Source organism: Schistocerca cancellata, chromosome 1 (assembly GCF_023864275.1).
Source record: "Schistocerca cancellata isolate TAMUIC-IGC-003103 chromosome 1, iqSchCanc2.1, whole genome shotgun sequence".
Lineage (NCBI taxonomy): Eukaryota > Metazoa > Arthropoda > Insecta > Orthoptera > Acrididae > Schistocerca > Schistocerca cancellata.
In genome coordinates, this window is record NC_064626.1 from 1,244,676,913 (window position 1) to 1,244,686,033 (window position 9,121).

General features: G+C 44.4%; 1 non-coding gene across 1 annotated transcript; it reads right to left on the bottom strand.

Annotated features, from left to right (window-relative positions):
* Positions 1–829: 829 nt before the first annotated feature.
* On the bottom strand, positions 830–903 carry Trnat-ugu (transfer RNA threonine (anticodon UGU)). The gene has a single exon. It is a non-coding gene; the product is annotated as a tRNA-Thr (tRNA).
* Positions 904–9,121: the final 8,218 nt, after the last annotated feature.

Sequence of the window (9,121 nt, forward strand, 5' to 3'; positions counted from 1 at the left end):
TTGTTTTGTGCAGCATTTGTAAATATTTCGCGTTCTATACATGTAACCGTGGTGTAATAAATGTAACTTATTTCGAATATACAAGTAATTCTCCTTTTACAGAATTTTATGATGAGTCAAATGCTGTATATACCTGTTTATCTAACATGTGGACAACCAAGCCATACTTCGTCGGTCACGCACCATCTTGTACCATGAAACAGATGGTATTATACCATGGTACAAGTAATAAAAATGAAAAAATTGAGTTTCTTTAAGGTCTTCAGTATTTAACTGGTCTTGAAAATGCAATTTTTCCTTAGTTTCAAAATGTTCACTGAGTAAAAAAGTTGCAAAACCAAGGAAGAGTTGTTCGACACAAACGACAGCTGGTAGTCGTATTTCTACATCTGAAAGAATCTATTCACTTCAGGCACGTAAGAGTGGCCCTAGTAGCACCACTATGAGCATGCAAATCAGGATTGCTTTAAATACAGGCTGAAACGTTCGTGAACGTTAGTTACCTTTGAGATTGGACGTGGTGAGCTGATGTCAGTCAAGAATGCCTTTAAGGTGACAAACACGCCGTCATCAACACCGCACTGAGTTTGAACGAGATCGTGTAATAGGGCTACGAAAAGCTGGATGTTCCTTCTGCGATATTGCAGAAAGACTGGGCAGCAATATAACCACTGTACGTGATTGCTGGCAATGGTGATCGCAAGAAGACCGGTCTCCGGATCGCCACATGGCACTAGCGAGAGGGAAGACAGTCATGTTTACAATGAAATGAACACCCTTAGCTGCTTACAGGCATTGACAAACGTCAACGGGGACAGACGAAAATGTGTGCCCCGACCGGGACTCGAACCCGGGACCTCCTGCGTACAGGGCAGACGCTCTACCCATCTGAGCCACCGAGGACACAGAGGATAGCGCGACTGCAGGGATTTATCTCTGACACGCCTCCCGCGAAACCCACATTCTCAACGTATTGCCCCGCACGACATCCCACAAAGGAAAATCAATAATGAAGATGAATTTGAATGATACAATAAGGAACTGATAGAAACACTGCAAAAAGATATTAATTCAAGCATTCCACACACACAGTAAAAAATTACAACTCTGCCACCTCTTACCAGGATACATACTAGAAACCCACATTCTTAACGTAGTGCCCCCGCCCATTATACTCATTACTCGCGGCGCGTTGCCGATTTCCGTAAGAGTTCTGGCTCTGTTTTTGTGCATTCGCACAGAAGAAGAAGATGGTAAAGTGGACGGTGAGCCGTAACTATATACACTCCTGGAAATTGAAATAAGAACACCGTGAATTCATTGTCCCAGGAAGGGGAAACTTTATTGACACATTCCTGGGGTCAGATACATCACATGATCACACTGACAGAACCACAGGCACATAGACACAGGCAACAGAGCATGCACAATGTCGGCACTAGTACAGTGTATATCCACCTTTCGCAGCAATGCAGGCTGCTATTCTCCCATGGAGACGATCGTAGAGATGCTGGATGTAGTCCTGTGGAACGGCTTGCCATGCCATTTCCACCTGGCGCCTCAGTTGGACCAGCGTTCGTGCTGGACGTGCAGACCGCGTGAGACGACGCTTCATCCAGTCCCAAACATGCTCAATGGGGGACAGATCCGGAGATCTTGCTGGCCAGGGTAGTTGACTTACACCTTCTACAGCACGTTGGGTGGCACGGGATACATGCGGACGTGCATTGTCCTGTTGGAACAGCAAGTTCCCTTGCCGGTCTAGGAATGGTAGAACGATGGGTCCGATGACGGTTTGGATGTACCGTGCACTATTCAGTTTCCCCTCGACGATCACCAGTGGTGTACGGCCAGTGTAGGAGATCGCTCCCCACACCATGATGCCGGGTGTTGGCCCCGTGTGCCTCGGTCGTATGCAGTCCTGATTGTGGCGCTCACCTGCACGGCGCCAAACACGCATACGACCATCATTGGCACCAAGGCAGAAGCGACTCTCATCGCTGAAGACGACACGTCTCCATTCGTCCCTCCATTCACGCCTGTCGCGGCACCACTGGAGGCGGGCTGCACGATGTTGGGGCGTGAGCGGAAGACGGCCTAACGGTGTGCGGGACCGTAGCCCAGCTTCATGGAGACGGTTGCGAATGGTCCTCGCCGATACCCCAGGAGCAACAGTGTCCCTAATTTGCTGGGAAGTGGCGGTGCGGTCCCCTACGGCACTGCGTAGGATCCTACGGTCTTGGCGTGCATCCGTGCGTCGCTGCGGTCCGGTCCCAGGTCGACGGGCACGTGCACCTTCCGCCGACCACTGGCGACAACATCGATGTACTGTGGAGACCTCACGCCCCACGTGTTGAGCAATTCGGCGGTACGTCCACCCGGCCTCCCGCATGCCCACTATACGCCCTCGCTCAAAGTCCGTCAACTGCACATACGGTTCACGTCCACGCTGTCGCGGCATGCTACCAGTGTTAAAGACTGCGATGGAACTCCGTATGCCACGGCAAACTGGCTGACACTGACGGCGGCGGTGCACAAATGCTGCGCAGCTAGCGCCATTCGACGGCCAACACCGCGGTTCCTGGTGTGTCCGCTGTGCCGTGCGTGTGATCATTGCTTGTACAGCCCTCTCGCAGTGTCCGGAGCAAGTATGGTGGGTCTGACACACCGGTGTCAATGTGTTCTTTTTTCCATTTCCAGGAGTGTATATACTAAGATGGTACCTGTTCTTTCGGACATGTATGAAAGAACAGATACCATCTTAGTATATATACAGTAATGTTTGGTGGCGCATCGTACTGCATCTGCAGCAGTGATCTGAGCAGCAGTTGGCACACAGTGACACAACGAACTGTTACAAACCGATTACTTCAAGGACAGCTCCGAGCCATAAGTCCCTTAGGGTGCATTCCACTGACACCCGCCCTCTGCCATTTGAGGACACAAATCAGGTTTGCTTTAAATAAAGGCCGTAACGGTCGTGAACGTTAGTTTTCTTTGAGTTGATGTTGGTCAAGAATGCTTTCGACGAAGAAGCCGTACAGCGGACCAGAACTGTCTGAAGACATCGTGGAAGAAGAAACAGAAGTAGATGCACACGACGTAGGTGAACCTATATTAAAGGAAGAGTTTAAACTAGCTCTGAAAAAATTGAAAAACAACAAATCGCCTGGTACAGACAATGTCCCAGCTGAACGTCTGAAATCTGGAGGAGCAAAACTGAATCAGGAGTTGTATAATCTTGTTTTCAACATGTACGAGCAGCAGGTTAAAATTCCTATAGACTTTGGGAAAAACATTATGATCCCCATTCCAAAGAAGGCAAATGCTACGAGATGTGAAAATTATAGGACGCACAGCCTAGTTACTCACGCCTCTAAAATAGTAACCTCAGTTGTCCTAAAACGCATAGAACAAAAAGTCGAAGCTACACTCTCCGAAGACCAGTTTGGATTCCGGAAAGATAGAGGAACCATAGAAGTAATATTTGCTCTAAGACTAATAATAGAAAAACGACTAGATAAGAACCTGACAACATACATAGCTTTCGTAGAAGTAGAGATAGCCGTTGATAATGTTAAATGGACAAGATGTTTGAGGTACTCAAAAAAGTAGGAATAGACTATAAAGATAGAAAAATGATATGGAACCTGTACAAAAACGAGACAGCAGTTATCCGTGGACGGACAAAACAAGAAGTAGTGCAGATATGGAAAGGTGTCCCACAAGGTTGCGCACTGTGCCGTTATCTTTAACCTATACATTGAAGAGGCGCTGAAAAAAGTAAGGGAAAATTCACAGACAGGTGTAGTAATCCATGGCCAACGAATAGATTTGATAAGATATGCCGATAATATAGCAGTCCTAACTGAAAGTGAAGAAGGTCTTCTAGTCCTACTGAATACAATGGATAAAGTTATGGGGGAAGAATAAAATATGAGAAATAATAAAGTAAAAACAAAAGTAATGGCATGTGACGAAAAAGATCAATTGAAAGTCCAAGTTCATGTAGGCAATAAATTGCTTGAACAAGTTGATAAATTTACTTATCTGGGCAGTAATATTACCAGGGATGGAAGGAGCAAGGCAGAAGTGAGAAGCACAATTGCTCAAGCAAAGGCTGCTTTTAACGAGAAGAAAAACATCTTAACATCCAAGAGCATCAGCCTTGAAATCAGGGAAAGATTTTTGAAATCATATGTTTGGAGTGTGGCATGCTATGGGTGTGAAACATAGACTCTCGGGACAGAGGAAGACCAGAAGCTAAATTCTTTTGAAATGTGATGCTATAGACGCTTGCTCAAAATAAAATGTACCGACAAGGTCACAAACGAAGTGGTTGTGGAAAGAGTAGGTGAGAAGAGAAGCTTCTGGAGTTTCATTGTTAAAAGGAGATTGCAATTTACAGGCCATATATTAAGACATAAATGACTCCTGAACACAATCATAGAGGGATATGTCGAGGGAAAAAGACCAAGATGAAGACCACGGCTGAGGTACATGGATCAAATCGTGAAAGATGTGGGATGTAACACCTATAAAGAAATGAAGAGAAAAGCTGAAAGACGCACAGAATGGAGACAAGCTGCCATTGTAGCTGTTGCAAACCAATCTTTGGATTGACCACTACAGAAGAAGAAGAAGAAAGAAGCCGCTATCAACACCTCAGTGAATTTGAACGAGGTCGTGTAATAGGACTACGAGAAACTGGACGTTCCTTCTGCGATACTGCAGAAAGACTTGGGGATAATGTAGTCGCTGTACATGATTGCTGGCAGCGACTGTCGGAGGAATGTACCGTCGCAGGGAGACCGTGCCCCAGACGGACGCGTGGTACTACCGAGAAGGAAGACCACTATTGTAAGTAGGCTGTTTATGTTTTCTTTATGTAACTAGGCTGTTTATGTTTTCATTATGTAAGTAGGCTGTTTATGTTTTCTTATTGGCAACGTTACGTAGCGCTCTATATGAAAATCACTGGCTGTGCTGTGCGCAGTCTGTGGCTAGTTTGCATTGTTGTCTGCCATTGTAGTGTTGGGCAGCGGCAGCTGGATGTGAACAGCGCGTAGCGTTGCGCAGTTGGAGGTGAGCCGCCAGTAGTGGTGGATGTGAGGAGAGAGATGACGGAGTTTTGTAATTTGTCATGAACTGCTATATATATTATGACTATTAAGGTAAATACATTGTTTGCACCTCTGGTGGCCCACCAGTACTCTCTACCAGGACTGCAGTGGGTCTACTTTGTGATGACCTACCTACCAATCTTCTTCAAAACGTCGAATGACTCTGCTGTGCGTTTGCTCTGTTGTGGCCCATTACCTGTCAGCATGTCAAGAGTCAGCACTGTCTTCCCGTTGGAAGGACAACACTACTTCTTCAAGACTGCATGGAAATCCACTACTTCTGTGTGCACTTTCTTTTACTAATGAGACTTTGTGAAAAAAAACTGTAATTACTATTATGATGAACAATCTGGACTGTCTTTATGGACTGTGAGAAAATTTTAGCTTTTGACCAACATTGTATAAATAAGTGTGTGCATTTGATTTCGTTGTTATTGTAATTATGAAAAATTTTATCAAATCATTATTGGCCACTGCCCAAAAATATTTTGTAAAATTTTTTGTGGGGAGCATGGGGGTTATGTAAGTAGGCTGTTTAGATTTTTATATTGGTAATGCCACGTAGCGCTCTATATGAAAATCACTGGCTGTGCTGTGTGCAGTCTGTGGCTAGTTTGCATTGTTGTCTGCCATTGTAGTGTTGGGCAGCGGCAGCTGGATGTGAACAGCGCGTAGCGTTGCGCAGTTGGAGGTGAGCCGCCAGCGGTGGTGGATGTGAGGAGAGAGATGGCGGAGTTTTGTAATTTGTCATGAACTGCTATATATATTATGACTATTAAGGTAAATACATTGTTTGTTCTCTATTAATATCTTTCATTTGCTAACTATCCCTATCAGTAGTTAGTGCCTTCCGTAGTTTCAATCTTTTATTTAGCTGGCAGTAGTGGCGCTCGCTGTATTGCAGTAGTTCGAGTAATGAAGATTTTTGTGAGGTAAGTGATTTCTGAAAGGTATAGTTTAATGTTACTCAGGGCCATTCTTTTGCAGGGATCTTTGATAGTCAGATTGCGTTGCGCTAAAAACATTGTGTGTGAGTTTAAACATAGTCTTGTATAAATTGTTCTAAGGGGACGTTTCACTATGTTCAGCGTATGGCTTTGATGCATCATACTGCACCTGTAGCAGCAATTTGGGCAGCAGTTGCCATCACAGTGACACAACGAAGTGTTACAAATCGATTGCTTCAAGGACAGCTCCGAGCCAGACGCTCTGTACGGTGCATTCCACTGACCACGAACCAACACCATTTGCGACTTCAGTGGCGTCCAGCGATAGCTCGTTGGAGATCAGGACGGGGGTCGGTTGTGTTTTCTGATGAAAACTGACTCTGCCTCTGTGTCAGTGACGGCTGTGTGTTGGTTAGGAGGGGGGCAGGTGAACGTCTGCAACCAGCTTGTCAGTGTGCTGGACGCACTGAACCTACACCTGGAGGTATGGTGTGGGGTGCGATTTCGTATGACAGCAGGAACACTCTCGTGGCCATCCCACGCACCCTGACTGCAAATCTGTACGTGAATCTGGTGATTCGATCTTTCGTACCGCCATTCATGAACAGCATTCCAGGGAGTATTTTCCAGCAGGATAACGTTCGCTCAGTTGTAACCCAACATGCTCTTGAGGGGTCAACATGGGGCCTTGTTCTGCTCGATCACCAGACCTATCACCTGTTGTTGTTGTTGTGGTCTTCAGTCCTGAGACTGGTTTGATGCAGCTCTCCATGCTACTCTATCCTGTGCAAGTTTCTTCATCTCCCAGTACCTTCTGCAACCTACATCCTTCTGAATCTGCTTAGTGTATTCATCTCTTGGTCTCCCCCTACGATTTTTACCCTCCACGCTGCCCTCCAATACTAAATTGGTGATCCCTTGATGCCTCAGAACATGTCCTACCAACCGATCTCTTCTTCTGGTCAAGTTGTGCCACAAACTTCTCTTCTCCCCAATCCTATTCAATACTTCCTCATTAGTTATGTGATCTACCCATCTAATCTTCAGCATTCTTCTGTAGCACCACATTTCGAAAGCTTCTATTCTCTTCTTGTCCAAACTATTTACCGTCCATGTTTCACTTCCATACATGGCTACACTCCATACAAATACTTCCAGAAATGACTTCCTAACACTTAAATCTATACTCGATGTTAACAAATTTCTCTTCTTCAGAAACGCTTTCCTTGCCATTGCCAGTCTACATTTTATATCCTCTCTACTTCGACCATCATCAGTTATTTTGCTCCCCAAATAGCAAAACTCCTTTACTACTTTAAGTGTCTCATTTCCTAATCTAATACCCTCAACATCACCCGACTTAATTCGACTACATTCCATTATCCTCGTTTTGCTTTTGTTGATGTTCATCTTATATCCTATCACCTACGGAGCAAAAATGGGACATCATCGAGGACAACTCTAGCTTCATCCTCAATGAGCATTAACCGGCCCTGCATCGATCGACCAAGTGCAACAGGCACAGAGATCCATCCCACAAACTTACATCCGGCATCTGCACAACACACTGCATGCCCCTTTGTATGCTTGCATTCAACATTCTGGCGGTTACAGCGGTTATTATTTGCAACGGCTTATCTCGTGCGTATTTTAACATGTGATCTTGCAGAATTGATCACTTAATGAGTTACGTAGACGAATGTATTCCAGAAATTTCATAATAACGTAGCAAATAAACGATTGAACAGGTGTTGCCTAGTTTTTACCGGTTGTAACGCTCTTAAATTCCAGTCGAAATGTTTTCCGCCACTCAGTGTTTTTACATTTGGAAAAACCTCAGTCTCTGTAATTTCAGAAACAGACTGCAGTACATCAAAAGCGAATACCGTCATTTAAAAACGGAATAAGAAAATATATGAAGTGTCTATGACAGGGCGTGGCCAGAGGAGAAGATGCGAAATGTTTTCCGCCACTCAGTGTTTTTACATTTGGAAAAACCTCAGTCTCTGTAATTTCAGAAACAGACTGCAGTACATCAAAAGCGAAATACCGTCATTTAAAAACGGAATAAGAAAATATATGAAGTGTCTATGACAGGGCGTGGCCAGAGGAGAAGATGCAACACACTCCCTTGCTCATTAGACTGTTTATTCCATTCGACAAGTCCTCTAGTTCTTCTTCACTTTCACTGAGCATAGCAATGTCATCTTTGAATCTTATCATACAGTTTTTCGCTCGCAACTATAACACCGCTCTTGAAAAGTTCTTTTATTTTCGTCATTGCTTCTTCGATGTATGGATTGAACAGTAGGGGCGAAAGACTGCATCCCTGTATTACACCCTTTTTAATCCTCGCGCTTCGTTCTCGTCTTTCATTCTTAGTGTGGGCCTACCTTCTTGGTTTTTGTGCGAATTGTGTATTACCCAACTTCCCGTACAGCTTCCTTAAAATTAGGAACATATTGCGCCATTCCACATTCTCCAATGCTTTTTCATGATCGACAAATCCTACGAAAGCGTCTAGATTTTTTTTTCTTAAGTTTAGTTTCCACTATCAATCGCAAAGTCAGATCTGCCTCTCTGGTGCGTTAACCTTTCCGAAAACCGAATTGATTGTCACTTAACATGGTCTCGTTTTTTTCGCGTTTCTTTGTATATTATTCATGTCAGCAGCTTCGATACACGAGATGTTAGGCAGGCAGTGCGGCGGTTCAAGGTGAGGCTCAGCTCTGTTGCGATTGTGGATTAGGTCACTCAGTCGCCAGCGACCTTATAAGCCTGGTAATCGGTACAGAGCCAGGTGAAACGTACGAAACCTAGAAGAAGAAAATGAAAGTCAAAATACACAATCTAGTGGCTAGGGAAAAATTCAATAAAATTTCAGATAACATCTCACAAAGAAAAATCAATAGTGAAGAAGAACTTGAATGACACAATAAAGAACTGATAAAACCACTGCAAAAAGCTATTAATGAAAGCATGCCACACAGAGTAAAAAATTACAACTACACCACCTCTTACCAGGATACATACTAGAAACCATCGAAATGC